We start from the raw sequence: 19,863 nt of genomic DNA, 5'->3' as shown, positions 1-19,863 counted from the left end.
TGGCTCGAGCATCTGTGCTTCTGTTTGTCCTATCTATCATCCCAAATCATTAAATCTCCTTTATGTCTCATTGGCAAATGCTCGCTATTGATGAATTTCTAAAGTGGAGAGAGAAAGAGAGCATGCAGCAATTCTACATTTATTGGGCATCAGAATGCATGGAGTGATGTGTAGGTGTTACATATATGACCAAAGTTGCTGTAAGAACTTGTACTATTTTAAGCAAAAGCTATCTATCACATGCATTTTAAAGCCACGCATACAGGTAAAGGATGCAAATTCTATTTAGAAAGTCAAATGCATGGGCAGAGACTGGCTGTTGCCTTTTAACACTTCATAGCTGAAAGGAAAAATAATTAAATTCATTACAGGATTAATATGTATTCCGTTGACAACATCTGTGCTCTAGCTGCTTAGTTTAGCATTTACATGTACATGCTAAAACTCGAAATTCTCTTGAATGGTAAAAGAACGAACAACTCTGCATTAATACATGGGATGTGATCTTCAGGGGAAAACTGAAAATCAAAATAAGCAAATTTACTGAATGACCTCCAAATGAAGAAATTATGTCACTTTTGTTTTCACAGAACTATTAACCATTGCGCATAAATAACAGAAGAATTAATTGGAAAATGATATTTAAATAAAAAGATACATTTCACTTAAATAGTTATTACAGAAAAATGCTCATCTTTTTCAAACATCAGTCAAGTTGTCATAGTCTTACCAGACCATAAGGCTGCTCTGTCATTACATAAGCTCCAAATCACTCGAGATGCAAATATAGCATCATGTGCATTAAATCAACTCGGTCCCTGATGCTAAGCTCTCCTTCCCACTCAATTGAATCAGGCCCTAAGTTACATTCACCAGCCAATATATTTCATCTGAGGACCCCAGATATGGTTCTCAATTAGAAGGCACATGACTATGAAACCTCCCTCACTCAGGTCACATCAGTCCTGATGATACAGCTTTACAGAATTCCTTTTATCCTAATATCTGTTTGCATTAAGGACCTCTGTTACAAATTTTCAGCTCTTTCATGTGCTGCACTATTCATATTGCTTTTGGGATCAAGTCCCTTTGAGTTTGTAGATCTTTTCTCCAAGCACTTCTGGAATTCCATTTTTCTTCATACCATCAAACAGAAAACCAATCTTTTTGTGGAGAGCTTGGCTTGTTCCTAAACACAACAGGAGGTTGATAACCATATCTTGCTGTAACATTTTCTTATGTCTGTGTGTTGATCACTTTCTACCCCCTGCTCTCCTTTGTGCCTGTTAGTCATTTGGATTCTGTGATTAATTTGTTTGTGGCACTTTCAGGTTAAGACTTGTCATGTCAGCTGTATTTCTTACTATTGAAATAAATTACATTTAGTGCAAACTCTTAAAAAGTACCTTTAAACATTCTTAAAAAATGTTATATATTTTAAAGTAATTAAAATATTTCCTTACTCTACTGCTTTTAGGTCAAATGTCATCACAATGACCAAATTTCAACAGTGTTTCATTAGTTCCAAAGCATGTTGGGACATCCTGAAACATAAGGGGGCATATATAAAAGCAAATCTTACTTTCTTTCATGTGGAAACATAACCCTACATTTCAGATGTCATTTATAGTAGCTGTTGTTTTAACATGAGGATTCTTTATTCTTACACAAATCAGTTAACACTTTCTTAATGATGATGGAATGCCAAATCAGCATGCTCAGCATTCGTCCATTATTTCTCAGCTATTTTGTTTGAAATAAACACAGGACCCGGCACTAAGGACAATTATTCATCCCCTTTCTTTATCAGTGTAACCAACTTTGGATATAGAAATTGCGTAAATGTATTTATTCTCTGTGAACACAGTTCAGACAACACATGACGCTGTCTAGAAGTGAGACAGACCTGTGCTATCACACACAGAAATATAAGAACATAGAGATCCATTTGTTAGATTGAAATATTCTACCATCTGCTTTTTAGGAGGCCTTTCCAGTACTTCACAAGGAACTTTCCATTTCTCACGCTGACCCTGGCCATTAACAATCCATTCAACCACAGCAGGAGAGCATCACAACCAAGGCTGGACTTCCCCACAAATGGAAATGCAATTTCCAGAACAAAACTCACTAAATACTAGCCTAAAGCATTGATAATAGATGTTTTTTCTCTCCTACTGTAAATCACTGTGCTACCATCACTTAAATCAGCCGAGATTTGACAAGTCAGCATAGAATGACGATTTAATCTGTTCCTTTAGTGGTTTGTACAGCTCATAAATACACCATCAGGGGAGATTCATGGAGTCACTTATAATAGCGGTAAACTACAATGCAAAGCTTAACCTTTATGTTGGTGTGATTCTATGATGTTGGGTGTGAGCTCATGCCTAAGATTCATCACATAATAGTTCCCAGATTTAGTCATGCCACTTGAGAAATACTTTCAATTGAGTGGAGTCTGAAATATTGTTCCCACCTTCTGAAGACACTTGCTAGGTATAGTATCAAAGGCTGAAGTCAAAAGCTCATCCAAGTAGCTCTTCGAATGTTTGAACCAATCCATTAAGTTTGTTTAGACTATCCAATGAAAAGCCTGACATACAGGTTTAATCCTCACCTTGTTTGACACCCACACACAAAAGGAATCTCTTTATAAAAGATCAAACCTTGATGCTTTTTGATTTTTCCCCTCCTTAACTCAAAAGCACTGAGCCCAAATATAAAACATCAAAGGCATCCCCACTTCACAACAAATAAGTTAATACAGAGGATCAGGTGTCCACCTGAATGAGAAACAACATAGATAGCTTATTTGCAAATTGAGCCATCTGGTTGTTGCTGCTGTAGCTAGGATGTTGTATCTCTTCTGAGCCTGTTATTTTCCAATAAGGTTGGAGTAGGAAAACACCTATGCACTGTTTTTCTAATAGCAGGTGATTGACCATGCTACTGGTACTGACTTGGAAAAGTTAAGTCTGTGATGCAAGCATATAATGTCTAAATTCCTTTGGCATTCTTAACTACTGTCATTCTATTTTGCTGTGTGGACTGATCTGTGGCCTGTTATGAACATGGAGACTTGAGGGGGAACTGAGGTGCCTATTAGTGACAGGGAAACACAAATTTCCCTCTCACAGCTGATCAGGTAGATATGCATGGCAAGATTTCAGTAAAGAGGTGGGGAGTGTGAATTGGGAGGCTGGCCATTTTGTGTGTAGATTCAGAAGATTGGATGCGAAGGAGCTTGGATCTTCTCAAGTGGGAGTTTGCAGAGAGAGAGAGATATTGGTAGCTTTGGTTTGGGAGTTCCAGAGAGAATTGCATTTGAAGAGAGATTGGTTTGCTTAGGACTGGATTCATTGACGTTTAGATGAATTTGGGGGAATCTCATAGACACCTAAAAAATTCTAACAGGACTGGAATAAATGCAGGAAGATGTTCATGATGACTGGGGAGGCACAGTATATAGATATAGGATAGGCCATTTAAGGCAGAACTAAGCAGAAATTTATGTACTCACAAAGTGGTGAGGCTGTATAATTCACTGCTACAGAAAGTGGCAGAGGCCAAAACATTGAATATTTTCAAGAATGGTTAGATATAGTTCTTAGGGCTTATAGAATCAAAGAGCATTGGAGAAAGTGGGAAGAGAGTCCTGAATTTGATGATCAGCCATGATCATATTGAATGGCAGAGCTGGCTCAACGGGTCAAATGGTCTACTCTTGCTCCCATTTTCTCTTTGTTTCTGTTTTATTTTAACTCATCTGTTCAGAGATGTTGTTTAGGACTTGTACCTGGGCTTCCTGGCTCTGAGGTAGGACACTACCACTCCACCATAAAAACCCCTGTTTACTACTTTTTTCTCTCTATGTTTCACAGGAAAAGCCTGAGCTCCAGCAATTGACCCACAAGCAGCAGCTAAAAAGCTGTTACCTTCTGGATCTGGTGATTATTGCATCTCTTTATTCCCCCTCTTTATTTCCCAGATTTCTCCAAGACCTGAGAAATGTGTGCTGGAGGGATTAAACCCAAAATTCATTGACTAAAACTGAGGCAGGGAGTTTCATTCAAGTAATCTAATTACCAATTCATTTCTCAAGTGATTACTCAGCCAACCTTCAACTCCATCCATTTAAATCAGACCAAGTGCATTCACAGATTGTTGGGATCAGGTTTGCAATTACTAACAAACTAATCCTTTTACCCATTGGTGGGTTAAAACATTTATCTCTGGCTCAGTTAATGACCCCAATTTAATAAGAGTCAAGTCAAGCATTACTATTTTGATAGGTTTAGTCAGGAAATTGTGTGTTTGAAATCACACCATGTGATTTAATTTGAAGTCTGCTTGTTCTTGCATGAAACATTTTGAAAACAAAATGCCACAAAGAAGGGAATTTAATCTCTTGAGGACTGTAACTTGCCTATTCTTTAAATCACACTTTGACCTGCAACACTTGAGCTGTTACAAGGGTTCAGACTTGAACAGAATAAACAATAACACTAGAAAAGATTATGAAATACCCAAACTAAAGTTGCAAATTCATCAAGGATATGAAAAGTACACTGCGAGCTGATGAATGGGGAAAGAACATCATGTGAGATCAACCAATGAAAAAGAAATGTACAAACTGATTTCTTCCAAATTATTTGTGTCCTCAATTTATGTATATCCAACTGCAGCGGAATTCTCCCAATTCAGTTAATGTTTTAGTATAAAACAAAGAAGTATGGATGCTGATGATCTGAAACAAATTCAGAAATTGCTGGAGAAACTCAGCAGGTCTGGCAGCATCTGTGCGGAGAAAGCAGAGTTAACTTTTCAAGTCATTGTCATAGAGATATGTAGCACGGAAACAGACCCTTTGGTCCAACTCATGTATGCTGACTAGATACCCTAAATAAATCTAGTCTCATTTGTCAGCATTTGGCCCATGTCCCTCTAAACCTTTCCTATTCATATACCTATCCAGTTGCCTTTTAATTGTACCAGGCTCCACCATTTCCTCTGGCAGCTCATTCCATACCCTTACCACCCACTGTGTGAAAAAGTTGCCCCTTAAGTCTCTTTTATATCTTTCCCCTCTCACCCTAAACCTATGCCCTCTAGTTTTAGACTCCCCCACCCCAGAGAAAAAAACTTTGTCTATTCACCTTATCCAGGCCCCTCATGATTTTATAAACCTATTTGAAGTCACCCCTCAGTCTCTGATGCTCCAGTGAAAACAGCCCCAGCCTATTCAGCCTCTCCCTATAGCTCAAACCCTCCAACCCTGGCAACATCCTTGTAAATCTTTTCTGAAGCCTTTCAAGTTTCACAACATCCTTCCTATAGCAAGGAGACCAGAACTGCACACGATATTCCAACAGTAGCCTAACCAATTTTCTTTCACAGCCACAACATGACGTCTCAACTCCTGTACCCAATGCACTGACCAATAAAGGCAAGCATACCAAACGCCTTCTTCACTATACTATCTACCTGTGACTCACTTTCAAGGAACCATGAACCTGCATTCCAAGGTCTCTTGTTCAGCAACACTCTCCAGAACCTTACCATTAAGTGTATAAATCCTGACCTATTTTGCATTTCCAATATGCAGCAGGTCACATTTATCTAAACTGAACTCCAACTGCCACTCCTCGGCCCATTGGCCCATCTGATCAAGACCCCTTTATACGCTGAGGTAACCTTCTTCGCTGTTCACCACACTTCCAATTTTGCACAGTGACTCTTCGTCAGAGCTCCAGTTAATGTTTTGCCGTTTTCATTCAGCTCAGAATCTTATCTCAACAATAAAATCAAACATTTATACATCCAGTTTTTTGATAATACCCACAAAGTTGATCTTTCACACATATTATTATCTTGGATCACTTATGGACATAACAAACTCTAACTATAATGTAATTTTTTCATTTTCAAGGGAGAACTACAAAGGTCGACATCAAGTGTGAATTCAATGGCTGCTTGGACAGAGGGAAACTCTGGGAGGTCATATCTAATGAGATCTTAAAGAAGTTTCAAAGGGGGAATACGCAGTACAAACTGAACTTATAAAGTGGAATCTTATAGGGGTATAAGTGATGTAGCCTATGGCAAGAATTGTGGCAGAATCAGAGGAGATTTCCCTTGATGTCAGGAGCATCTTGAACCACCTTTTATGCTTTTGACAAGCATTGTGTTGGCTTTCTTACTATTATCAAACTCACCAAACAAACCAGACAATGAGAAAACCTGATATGGAAACCAGAGCAGGTACCTGACGGATTCAGCTTACTGCTTGTTCCAATCGACCTCCATGTTACATTACATTATTACATTACATTACATTACAGTGTGGAAACAGGCCCTTCGGCCCAACAAGTCCACACCGACCCGCCGAAGCGCAACCCACCCACACCCCTACATTTACCCATTACCTAACACTACGGGCAATTTAGCATGGCCAATTCACCTGACCTGCACATCTTTGGATTGTGGGAGGAAACCGGAGCACCCGGAGGAAACCCACGCAGACACGGGGAGAATGTGCAAACTCCACACAGTCAGTCGCCTGAGGCGGGAATTGAACCCGGGTCTCAGGCGCTGTGAGGCAGCAGTGCTAACCACTGTGCCACCGTGCCGCCCCCACCAGAACACCAACTTCTCAGGGCACACGCCACAGATTTCAGCCGCAATCACCCCACATCCACGGTCACTGGCACTCATTATGCGCCAGCTCCTAAGAACCCTCTTAGCACACCTTGACCCACTTACAGCACACTTCTGTACTTCAGTGCTGTACTTCTGTACTCTCATTGTAAAGCTGCTGCAAGTACACTGTGTGATCATAGACTGGACTAGACTGCATCCCCAGGCTCTTGGTTTGCTCTTTTGCTGCTCACTCACTCTGGGCTCTCCAGAATGCTCGCAGCATTTGTTCTTTACAATTTCCTACCTTGCCTCTTTGCAATTTTGCCCTTTAGCCAGACATACCAGGCTCATATTACTTTCATCTTGTCTTTAGCAGAGACTCAAAGGAAGGAAGCTTATGATTGTCAGCAGGCTTTAGTCAGGCCTAGGGGATAGTCTTCACTCAGAGATCATGGGCACAGTAAGTCAAACGCAGCCTCCAATAGTAGTCCAGAGGCTTAAAGAATGGTCGGTCAGCCACTCGGGACAATTAGAGTCAGGATGGTCTCCACATAAGAAATGAGGAGCCAAATATTGGGCAGCTCACCACTTGTCTTCAGTTTTTCCACCCTAATGGGAGCTGTTTTCCTCCTGGAATGCGAGAGTAGTAGTACTGAGAGAGATGAACGTGCGTGGTGCAGTTGTTACATTTAGAGGAGTGGAGGGATGTCGTGAGTGATGAAGCAGCATTAGTGCTGTTGGGATTGAGACAGGTGACAATGATTGAGAGGAAGTGTTGCTTGCAATAGTGAGAGTGGTAGAACATGAGTTTTAGTGGGAGGTAGATGCAATAACAACAGTAGAGTAAGTGAGAGCTATCAGTCAGAAGCGGTGGCACTTAAGTTGGCAGAGTGCAAAACGTCATTGACTTCCTTCCTATATCGCAGTGCATTCTTTCAGATACCTGAGACTGCTTCAACCCAAGTGGCAACTTTGGAACAGACTGAATTGGTTTGGTTGTTGTGGTCTATCTCCACCTATCATTCACTCCTTACCCCTCCCCACCCTCACCCTATTTTCTGCATAAAAAACAACTTTTTCCTAGCTACCATCAGTTCTGAGGAAGGGTCACTGGAACCGAAATGTCAACTTCCATATCTCTCCACAGATCCTGCCAGACCTGCTGAGATTTTCCAGTGATTTCTGGTTTTGTGATGTGGTGTGGTGTTGTTTTGGTCCTGGTGAAAGGGGAAGTCTTGCCTTGGCACCATCCCATCCAGCAGCACTTCCAGGTCCCTGTCATGCACAGTATCACATCAACTTACCCCATCTGCCATTCTAGGTAAATGGCAGGGTGTGTACTGAGCGGCTCCGGACTGGCAGTACTTGTCTGGGTGTACAACAGACTTTTAAAGATCACACAAGCACAAGAGGTTCCAATGAATTATGAGATATCTGCCGAGTAACAAGATATTCTGGGAATAGCACGCGATAAGATGCGGCAAAAATTTGATGTGAGGGAAGCTCTAAGGGTGGGTTAGATAGTTAATATGGTGAGCTTGGTAAGATACAACAAGAAACATCAATCATGAGTTAAGAAGTTAGTCTTAAATTAGTATCATTCCCTGAATGATGCTTTCAATACGCACCCCATTCAGTTGTAATCCCTGTTCACACCTAGAACTCGGATCAGATACCAATCAGAAAAGATGTAACTTCTGCCATGTTAGCATACATCCTGTTGTGTAGCAAGTAACAAAGTAGGCAGCTCAGGAAATGCGGCATGTCCATAAGGACCCTCACCAAATTCTACAGACGTACCACAGAAAGCACACTGTCCAGGTGCATAACTGCTCTGTCCAGGATCATAGGAAACCACAGAAGTGGTGTACACAGCCCAGGCCATCACAGAGCCAACCTTCCATCCATGGGCTCCATTTACACAGCTTGCTGTTGCTGAAAGGCTGCCAACATCATCAAAGACCCTTCATACCCCAGTAATGGTGTCCTATGATCTCTTCGATCAGGTAGAAGGTACAGAAACCTGAACACACGCACCAGTAGTTTTTTGGACAGCTTCTTCCCAGCCATTATTAGACAATTGAATGGACTCTCTAGCCTCAAATAATGCCGGCCTTGCTAACGTTGATCTCTCTTGTACGCCCTGTGCAATGTCACCTGTATGCCTCCGTCCAAATCTTTTGTTCTGTACATTGTTGCTTACTATGATCTGCCTGTGCTGCCCATAAACAATGCTTTTCACTGTACCTTGCTACAAGGGACAATAAATAAATCAATCAATAATAAAATCTGTGGTAATCAGAAATTGGTTACTCCCCACATGGTCAGGTCTGTGAGAGGTCAAATGTGATGTTAGTCCTCATGGACTGTGAGCTATTCCAAAATGCACTTTGTGACTGTTACAAGAGTCCAAGCCATCCCATTTGTTGAAAAGGATTATATATGCTGTCTCCACCCTGACCATAATGGAATCAGACGAAGTTTCAAGATTTCCATATTGAGAATCTTTCTGTTATTCAAGCCCTGTTACCTTTGAAATTTCTGAAATGAAAACCTGACAGGTTCTTGGTCATTTTATTGCCTATATCCAACTTCTAGAACTTTGTTTCTGTGCAAATGCTTGCCTGCCAAGTTGAATTAATCATACTATTTTTCACTTCCCACAAAGATTAAGGTAAAATATTCAACAATGGCCAATTCAGCTTAGCATACAATTCTTCAAGTACAATCTCAAAGCATAACAGGTGTAATTACCATCATAATATGCAGCTGAAAATTAATAATTTGCATCATCATTTAAAATATTTGTATTATAATTTCTTCATTAAACCTTTATAAATGTGAGATCAATGAAGCAACCAATTCCACTAGCAATGTGTTGGAAAAATTTTTGAAGTTGGAAAAAAACTTCAAACTCATGTCAAAGACAGGAAGTGAGTGCTGATAGTGAATTTTCTTTGAAGTCTTTTCATTCTAATCAAGCAGCTCTTCTTAAAGCAAAATTAAAACATATTGACCAATGAATAACTTGTTCGTGGTAGTCACTTTGAGGAGCCAAAAAAGCATTAAAGTAATTTTAATTATTGCTGAATTCAGTCTGTGCTTATGTAATCGAAAAATAATTTATATAAGGCCATGAGGCAAAAGGTAGCACCAGTGATAAGAGCAAGGAAATCAAGTGACCGGATCCACAATTTAACCTTTTTAAATAAGTAGCAATGAGAAAATTAGTTCAATTTCTTCTCTAAAAAAATCACAAATGAATTTCAAAACTGTCTACAATCCTGTTATTATGGGAGTTGCTGGCCTCACCTCAATAATAATGGACCTAACGATTCTTTGATAATGATTTTGTTGTAGGAAGACATTGGTCAAAGTAGTTTATAATACTCTAGAGGAGTGGGAGAGGGAACATTAAGTGTTTGTTGTGCATGATTAGTGAGAACCAGAGGGACAAGTGTGTAGAGGTAACACTAAGACAAATATTAATTTTTTTTTGTTTTACTTCAAATGTGAAATTTATTGTTTTCTCTTCTTTAAAAAGGGGCACCATTGTTAATTTGATTTTTGACTGTTGACACCCAAGTCATCCTAATTGGCATTTTGAAAGATGTAACGTTTTACTTACATGCTCAGTTTCCACAGCAATGGGTTCTACATAGCTCTTTACAACATCTAGTGTTGAACTCCAGGTATTGCAGTACAGGTATTGAAGGAGAATGAATGTGACCCCTCTTTATCTGATTTCATTTTGCCTCTGGCAAGACCTGCACCTACATTACTTGAAGAATATCTTTAATCACTCTTTTTTTCTCCAGCACAGATGTTATTATGAGGTTTCACACAAATTTTGTGTAGATAGATGAGCATGCCAACCTTTGTGACATCCCATGAACTGAATATTCCCTCCATGAGGGGGAAACAGAGATTTGGATTCTGGTCTTGAGTCCACCAAAGCGAGTAGCAAGGATTTGGAGTGATTTTCCCCAAAGCAGCCAACTAATGACCAGGAAACAGAGCTCTCATCTCAATAAGGATGATCTCTAAAAGCTCAAGGGCCTCTCAGAAGCTTTCCCACTTATAAGCAGCAAGTTATAATGGATGCTATGTGAGAGAGGGTGCTTCAAGATGGAGATGCTCTTGGGGGAGGGGGGGAACTGTAAGTCCACCTATAATGCTAGCCCCTTCTTGTTTGTCATGTCCATTTCCAGGCACCTAAACTGACCCCTTCTACCTATAGGAACCTGGAGGCCAGCCGGTTTTGTTTACGTAGTCTTAATAAGACCTTTAAAGAACCTAATAGGTCATCAGTTGCAAAAAGGGCCTGGTTTGGTCTGATGGAGACGAGGAACTGACACATTGGCTGAAGAGATACGTTTAGTTCCCACCCAACCTTGGAGAGACAGCCACATTCATCCCAAGAGCAAGCAATTAGTGAACACAAAGTAATCATTAATTTCATAAAAATTGCAAGTAAAATAGAAGTACATGGCTAGGTATTGCAGACAATACATATTGATGAAGTTGATCGGGTCAGGTAAACCATATTAGTTAACTTAGAAAGCATATTTCAGAATGAAAGGTATTTGTATTGAATCAAACAAAACTCATAGATGACTAGAATTGGCAGATGCTGAGAGGCTGTTTAAATTTAAGAGTCATCAAACCATATCTTTCTCTGGACTTAAGGAAAATCCAACCTTTGCACTTTCACAGCTCACAAACTATGTTGTCAGCCCATCTGTGATTTCACAGACTATTTTTGCCTTTTCTCATGGGGGTCTGTTTCACATTCATTCTATAAGAGAAGTGCATGAGAAGTGTGAGTGCAGAAGCAGACAGGTTAGAAGGTCCATCTCTGTTCTCCAATACAGCAACCAAGCTCCCAACGCTGTTTAAAGGTTTCCCTAAACCTTACCCTTAACCTCTGAAGTACAGAGGAAAATCAGATTTCTTGCAGTGAATGTAAAGTGTGGCCCATTCAACCAGAAAACAAACTTTTGGCCTATTTTCTCAAAAGAAGAGGGGACAGCCATTTAGGATTCAAATTAGTTGAAGTGTCTTCACTCAGAGGGTTGTGAATCTTTGGAACACTCTACCCCAAAAAACTGGGAGTCCTCAGTCATTGAGTGTATTTAAGACTAAAATTGTTTTTGGATATTTATGAAATCAAAGGAAATTAGAAACTATTCTGTCTGGACCTAGAGCTCTGGAACTCCTGCCTCGTTACCTGTCTCTCCTTGTTAAGATGCTTTTTAAACCTTCCTTTTAGACAAGGCTTTTGGATGACCAGTCTTAATATCTCCTTACAAAACAAGAACAAAAGTTGCTGGAAAAGCTCAGCAGGTGTGGCAGCATGTGTGAAGGGCAATCAGAGTTAACATTTTGGGTCCGGTGACAGACCTGCTGAGCTTTTCCAGCAACTTGTTCCTGTTTCTGATTTACAGCATCTGCAGTTCTTTTGGGTTAGATTTAATATCTCCTTATGTGGCTCAGTTGCAAATTTGTCGAATCAGCATTCCCATGAAGAAGCCTGGAACATTTTATGCAATGATGTGATTCTTTACGTTCATCCTTGAGATGTGGATGTCACTGGATGAGCCAACATTTATTGCACATCCCTAATTGCCATTGAGAAGGTGGTGGAGAGCTGACTTCTTCAACAGATGTCGTCTATTTGAAGCAGGTAGGCCCACAATGCTGTTAAGAAGTGAGCTTCTGTATTTTGACATAACAACACTGAAGGAAAGATATATATTTCCGGTCAGGGTGGTGGTTGGCTTGGAGGAGAGCTTGGAGGTGGTGTTCCTATATATCTGCTGCTCTTTTCCTTCTAGAGTGAAGTGGTCATGGTTTAGAAAATGCATCCTAAGGATCCTTGATGAATTTCTATAGTATGTCTTTTCAATGGTTTACACTGCTACTATTGAGTATCGGTGCTGGAGGGAGATGGTGATTGCAAATGTGATGCCAATCAAGCAGGCTGCTTTGTCCTGGATAGTTTTGTTGGAGCTGAATTCATCCAAGAAAGTGATGTGTATTCCATCACACTCCTGACTTCTGCTATGGGGGCAGTGGATAGGCTTTGGGGAGACAGGAGGCAGGATTCTTAGATTCTGACCTACTCTTACAGTTACAGTATTTATACAGTTAGTCCATTTCAATTTCAGGTCAGTATGCCACCCAGGACGTTGATAGTAGGGTACATTGATGGTGATCTCATTGAATGTCAAGGTGTGATGGTTAGATTCTCTCTTGTTAGAGATGGGCATTGCACTCTTGTGGCGTGAATGCTACCTGTCACTTGTTAGCCTGATGTTTCTTGTTGAAACATGATACAATAGAACAGAAAGTATGAGATTCTGCATGGATTGCAAAACGGGGTTACCATCTTGCACATATTTAGTGAGCCCTGTACCTGCAACAAAGAAAAACAATGTAGGATTCTGGAAATATGAAATAAAAGCAGCTAGACTCGAAAAATTCAACAGTCCTTTGGAAAGAGAAACAGAATATAATGTCTCAAGTCAATGACTTTTTGTCATCACTGGGAAGTGTTCAAACTGTAGCTGGATGTTTAGCAAGTGAATGGTGAGGCTAATAGGAAGAACAAAAAGGCAGTTCTGTGTTAGGTCAGAATAATTGAGAAAAGAAGCATCAAGGCTAGAGGGAAGGGAAACAGGACAAGTAACAATACAAAAGCTGTGTCTAAAAGCAATGTGAATTGCAGAGTGATAAACATATGCCCTCCAAAAACAAAAACTAATGAGAGCTAAACCAAAACCTGAAATGAAACAGAGACAAAATGGGGACAGAGATTACAACCTAAAAATGCTGAATGAAATTTGAGGGCAATATAGTTTTGGTTGAAATTTCAACCCCATTGCTTAACAAATGAGAAAAATCAATCCAGGCGAAGATTATTTTATTTTGATGCAGTGTTTGAGATGACCTGGCTCCACCCTTAGTGCTGATTAGTTCACAAACATTTTCTCTGCTCAATATCAAGTCATTAAACTATCCCTGGGGTCCACCTGGACTAAAATCATCTTAGAATCATAGAATCTCTACAGTGTGGAAACAGGACCTTCGGCCCAACAAGTCCACACCCACCCTCCGAAGAGTAACCCACCTACAGCCATTCCCCTACCCTGTTACTCTACATTTACACTGACTAATGCACCTGACCTACATATCCCTGAACAGTATGGGCAATTTAGCTTGGCCAATTCACCTAACTTGTACATTTTTGGACTGTGAGAGGAAACTGGAGCACTTGGAGGAAACCCATGCAGACATGGGGAGAATATGCAAATTCCATATAGTTGCCCGAGGCTGGAATCGAACCTGGATCCCTGCGCTGTGAAGCAGCACTGCTAACCACTGATCCACCGTGCCACTTCCCCACCTCCCCCAGCCCCCAACCACTGAGCCACCATGCCATATTTACAGACAAGAGGTAGTCCCATTGCCAGGACTGAAAGCTGGATCCAAGTCCCTGCACAAGGATGTGATGAGACACCAGTGGTGGCATTTTACCACAGCAACCAATTAAATAGGGCACTTCTCAGGGTACCATCCAATTAAGGTGGTGACCCACCTCCCAAAGTCCCCAACCCAACTAGACCACCTATGGCATGGCTGTGCCAACAATTGCAGTGTGAGTCGCTGAGGTGTGGCAAAATGAAAAGGCAAAGCTAGAGTCTACCTGGTGGTAGCCCTTCTCAAAGTCAGAAAAGCACCAGTGAGGGGTGGCATGTGGTCCTTTGCTGGTCACTTAATTGGCTTGATTGGCTGCCCACATCCAGTCAGCCCCATCTCTGAAATCCCTAAAATCCTACGGTGGGTGACAAGACATAAGACTCCCTTCCTAATGCCTTCTGCCAACATTTCACGACAAAGCCTCCTGCCTCCCAGGCCTTTAATTTTTTTTTCAAGATTTTAAAACACATCTTTGGCAACTTTTAAAGCTAGCTTTTTAATAGTTGCCAAAATGATTTGCTCAAAATGTTTTGAAACAAGTTCTTCCAATCAATTATAATACTGACTGAAACATTGTTAACGTTGCTGTCAAGTCTGATACGCTGTTTTGCTTCAGTCACTGCCTGAATTAAAGAAGCCACAGTCATTAGGAAAGGTCAAGTGAATCATTTGCAGTCATTAAGAACTTTAATTTGCATTATTATCTCAAACATTCTATTGGTTTTTTGGCTGATACTTATCAATTGTCGCCTGTGGAAGGCATGTTTTGCCAGACTCAGCTTGTTCACCAGAGATAGAGAAAGCAATCCAATCCGAGACTAGTTAAATGGGGATGTCAATGGAGAGAGCAAGACCTGATGCTGATAACATTCAAAACAGAAGTAGGCTATTAATTTATTTGTTGGGTTGCTGCATCTTAGATAAGATGTATTTAAACAAAAGTTTGTTTTTTTGAGCATTATTGTGGAGCACCAATTTTTTTTCATGGCATGCAGGTGTCTTTGACTAAGCCAGTATTTATTGCACATCCCTAGTTGCTCTTAAACTGAGTGGTTTGCTCAGACCATTTTGGAGGGTTATTAAGAGTCCAATACGTTGCTATAGGCCTGGAGTCATGTGCAGATCAGACTGAGTAAGAATCGCAGATTTCCTTCCCTAATGGACATTACTTAACTAGATGGGTATTAACAAAAATCAAAGGTGGTTATATGGTTTCCATTAGACTAGCTTTTAATTCCACATTTTTACTGAATTTAAAGTTTGAGCCCATATCTCCAGCACATTCGGCTGGAACTCTGAATTACCATATTACCAGTGTGTCATTACCTCTCCATAAATATTCACTCTCATCTATTTGTGATTCTAAAATGTACTAATAAAGTCATTTTTTTACAATGTAGTGAACTTGAGAACAGAAGAACTAATTGAGTTTCTATATCCATGTGCACAGCTCGCAGTGTTTTTTAATGCACCATAAACCAAGGAGAAAGAATCTCTGACAGTGTTGGGTACTCCCTCAGTACTGCAATTAAGTATCAGCAAGGTTTACGTGTTAGGACTTCAGCCTACAACAATCAAAGAGTGCTACCACTGGTCTGTTGGAGTATTTTGATCATCACTACTGGCACTTCATGGTATTTGCCACCTCTGCCAGAAAGTGGTTCAGAGAAAGGGTTGTTTGAGATAGTTCACTACCACAAATCCTCCTTTGTCTAAGGCCTCGTGCTGAAAGGTAGACAATGCACCATCATAGAGTCTTTATGAAAGACACTCTTCCTAGAAAAGAATATACTTTATTATATGATAACAGTTAGTACAACTGTATTCTAAAGCAGGGATGGTGATGAGGACATTTGGGATGTGTTTAAAATACATTTACTCGTTACAAGGTCTAGTATAGAATTCCCATCTCCACCCAAAGACGGCATGTGACATTGTCAGATTAGATGGAGCTAATGCAACATCAACATTAACTCTTTTAGAAACATACAAGGCCAATAGTTTGATTTCTTCTTTAAAACAAACTAGCTGAGTATCTATTTAATGGAAATCTAGTATCTCAGCATGAAAAGCTTGAGGTTGTTTATCAATCGAACAGTTGATGTCATATGGCATAGTGCTTTTGCATCAGCTACTTTTATGTTGCCTTACACCTACAAAATATTGTATCATTGTGAGCTGACTCAAACTATCAGCAGTTCTTGCAGCTTACCGCCTACACACTGTTTGACTGAATGACCCCAGGGCTGTAAGACAATGACAGCAAATTCATTTTCATCTCCCTCCTTTTATATTTGTTATATAAAATTTTGGAAATAAATAGTCATTATATTTTATGCAAGTTACTTTTGCTTTCTACCCATCCAGAAAAACCAGCTCATGATGTGCATTTCGCTAACTGAATTGATGGGGGAAATCAGGATTTGAGGTTCCAGCATTCATTTAACATAATCTTCTCGTTGAGCCTGATATGGAAAATTGCAATCTTCAATAAATGCTGTTCACATTTTCTAGCCAAGATATAATGGATTTGTGAAATTTTAATTGATAGTTGTCACATCTTTCATGCAATCAAGAAATGTTCTAATTTATGCTAAGTTTGCGTATCACATGCTAATACATGCAAACATATGCTAATGGCGTCCCCAAGCTCCAAAGGTATTGTAGATGAATTGCATATAAATCCTTTGTCTATCTGTCATGGGAGAAAGAAGATAAGAGATGTTATTTAAACTTTGAAAATGAGAAAATAATCAATGTATAAGTTACAGTGAGCAGAACAATTGACATAGGTTTGAAAAGGCAATAAAATGGCTAATGGTTTTCCTGACTCTTCCATGCCATTGCAAAACACAGTCAACCTCAAAACCTTGGGCTAAATAAATTATATCGTTTCCAATATCTTCATTATCCTTCATGCACAATTACTGGGGAAAAGAACATAGAGATCAATATTATAAGAAGGGACTAGACAACCAGGAACAGGCATGTTTGGGTCATCAGGTTGAAAGAGGAACAGTCAGCTCCTCTGTGTTTGCTCTGAATGCGGTGACAGGAATAGCACCCAGTTAGAGGAGTCAGAGGGGGGCTGGCAAAAAAGTGGTCTTAAGGCCACAATCAGAGGAGACGCTGGTACAATGGTAATGCCACTGTGCTAATATTCAGAGGTCTACGTGAATGGTCTAGGGAACATCACAGCTGGTGAGATCTGAAGTAACTTAATAAATCAGGAACTCAGAGTTAGCCTCAGTAATGGTAAATATGATATCTATTGACTCAAAAACTTGTCTGGTTCACTAATGTCCTTTAGGGAAGGAAATCTGTTGTCCTTGTCTGTTCTGTCCCACAAGTGATTCCAGACTAAATATATTGTGATTGATTCTTAACTGACTTGGTAGGACACTCAGTTTAAAGGGAAATAGAAAGGGAAACAAATGCTGGTCTAGCCAGCAAAGCTCAAATTCCATAGAATTATCAAATTTAACAGCTATGATCTTATTAAAGGATGAAGCAGGTTTGAAGGATCAATTGGCCTCCCCTGCATGTTTTTTTGTAAGTTCTTCCTAGTTCCATATTCAAGTAAAAAAAACCTTCAAGAGACCTCGTAGTAGGCAACATAGAGTCATGGAATCATAGTAATACAACATGGAAACAGACCCTTTGGTCCAACTCATCCAAACCAACCAGATATCTTCAATGGATCCAGTCCCATTTGCCAGCATTTGGCCCATATCCCTCTAAACACTTCCTATTCATTTACCCATCCAGATGCCTTTTAAAAGGTGTAATTGTACCAGCCTCCACCACTTCCTCTGGCAGCTTGTTCCATATACACATAACCCTCTGCATGAAAAAGTTGTCCCTTTAAAATCTTTTTTCCCCCTCACCTTAAACCTATGCCCTCTAGTTTTGAACACTCCCACCCTGGGAAGAAGATCTTGGCTATTTACCCTTTCCATGCCCCTCATGATTTTATAAACCTCTACAAGGTTACCCCTCAGCCTCCAACACTCCAGGGAAAATAGCCCCAGCCTATTCAACCTCTCCATATAGCTCAAGCCCCCAACCCTGGCAACATCCTTGTAGATATTTTTCTGAACACTTTCAAGTTTAACAATATTCTTCCTATAGCAGGGAGACCAGGAAATATATTATCTTAATAATAATTCTCCTTCCTCCCACCACCTCAGGTATTTTCCTCAGACCTGCTGCCATCTCCTGTCAGGCAAGATCCCGATGGAAGCGCATTTTAATTATTCAGATGAGGCCCAGAGTCCAATTTCTATTGAAGGCCCTAGACTAATTCCTATCCTGATGTGTTTTCATTAAAATTTTAATAGCCCTCCATCAAATACTCTGAGCTGTGCTCTATATTTGAAAGTTATGGAAAGTATGCCTCACAGTCATTGAAAGGTTGGATGGCTTTTTTTTTAAGAAGTCTAAATATCAAAGACATTAAGAAGATCATTGTAAAAGGAACTTTGTGGGTTTGTGTGCATAACTGAAAAAGATTGATTAATTTGATAAGTGGCAATCAGGCAGTAAAAAAGGTTAAAAACAATAATCATATACATAGCAATACGACTGGCAGTAAGTTAATGGTAGCAACATTACACAGCAATTAGGTGACACTTTTAAAGTGCAGCTGTTGAATAAAGCTGAATGTTGATTGTGGTCAAGGCATTAAACTTCTCCACTCAAGCATGAAGAAGTAGCTGTGGCACCATAATTGAAGGGAATATTTAGGCATCTGTGTTATTCTCCATGGAATGGATGAGTTTTCAAGAATTAAATTGCTTAAGAGCCAAAATGATTCCACACCTACAGCCATCTTGCAGCGGCCTACTTGCTGCCCGTTGGGTATTGCTGTCTCACATGAGATCTGCCTGCTTCACTGCAGTGTGTTGGCGTTTGTGAAGGTGGACAAGGGAATCAGCATTTGTCAGCTTGACAAGAGATGAAGTGATGTGGGTGAGAGATAGATTGTAAACAGCGGGGTATACACGTCCTCAGTGGAGGAGCATTCCTCAGCCAGAATCTTTGTTCGGAGCTATGGAAAAAGTGGGCGCCTGGCTTTGTTATGATCATTGCTGACGTCTTTTTAAAGTGCCCACGTTGAGTTCTGCTTCCTTGCTGAAGTTTTGTTTTGCACATTATAGATCTTGCAAGTAATGTTGTTTCAGATTTCTAGCTTTCTATTTGTAAGTATTCATAACACTGTTATTATGTTAATTATTGATGTGTACAGTTGTAATGAAATAGTCGAATTCTAGTATATGCAAAAGTCTGAATAAAGTAATTAAATACAATCAGATATGCATGAAATAAACTGACTTTAGATCTGGAAAGGAAGACAAAACTTGCTACAAATGCAATGTGCTCCTCAAAAATCTACCTTCAGAGAATAGGCTGTTGGGTTAAGTAAGGCTTTCAATTATTAATAAGGAACAAAGAGTTCTGAAGTGTCCTGGCTAATACTTATCCATTTACCAACAGTGCTGAGGCAGCTAATCTGGTCAGCATCTCATTGTGTTTTGTGGGACCTTGCTGTGCACAAATTGCCAGTTCTGCTTCCTGCATTATAACAGCAATAGAGTCATAGAGTCATAGAGATGTACAGCATGGAAACAGACCCTTCGGTCCAATCTGACCATGCCAACCAGATATCCCAACCCAATCTAGTCCCACCTGCCAGCACCCGACCCATATTCCTCCAAACCCTTCCTATTCATATACCCA

At 40.1% G+C, this 19,863-nt stretch overlaps 1 long non-coding RNA gene across 1 annotated transcript in view; it reads left to right on the top strand.

Moving 5' to 3' along the window:
- The window catches only part of LOC122565102 (uncharacterized), a 40,318-nt gene extending 23,447 nt beyond the window's left edge, over positions 1-16,871 (top strand). The window contains exon 4 of the long non-coding RNA XR_015751900.1: positions 16,492-16,871. This is a non-coding gene — a long non-coding RNA (uncharacterized LOC122565102). The remainder of the gene's footprint in view (positions 1-16,491) is intronic.
- The last annotated feature ends 2,992 nt before the right edge of the window (positions 16,872-19,863 follow it).

Source organism: Chiloscyllium plagiosum, unplaced genomic scaffold (genome assembly GCF_037043375.1).
Source record: "Chiloscyllium plagiosum isolate Xiang-an unplaced genomic scaffold, Cpla_swu_hap1 HiC_scaffold_28, whole genome shotgun sequence".
In the NCBI taxonomy this organism is placed as follows: domain Eukaryota; kingdom Metazoa; phylum Chordata; class Chondrichthyes; order Orectolobiformes; family Hemiscylliidae; genus Chiloscyllium; species Chiloscyllium plagiosum.
Note: the sequence above shows the minus strand (reverse complement) of the source record. Positions and strands in the feature narration are given on the sequence as shown.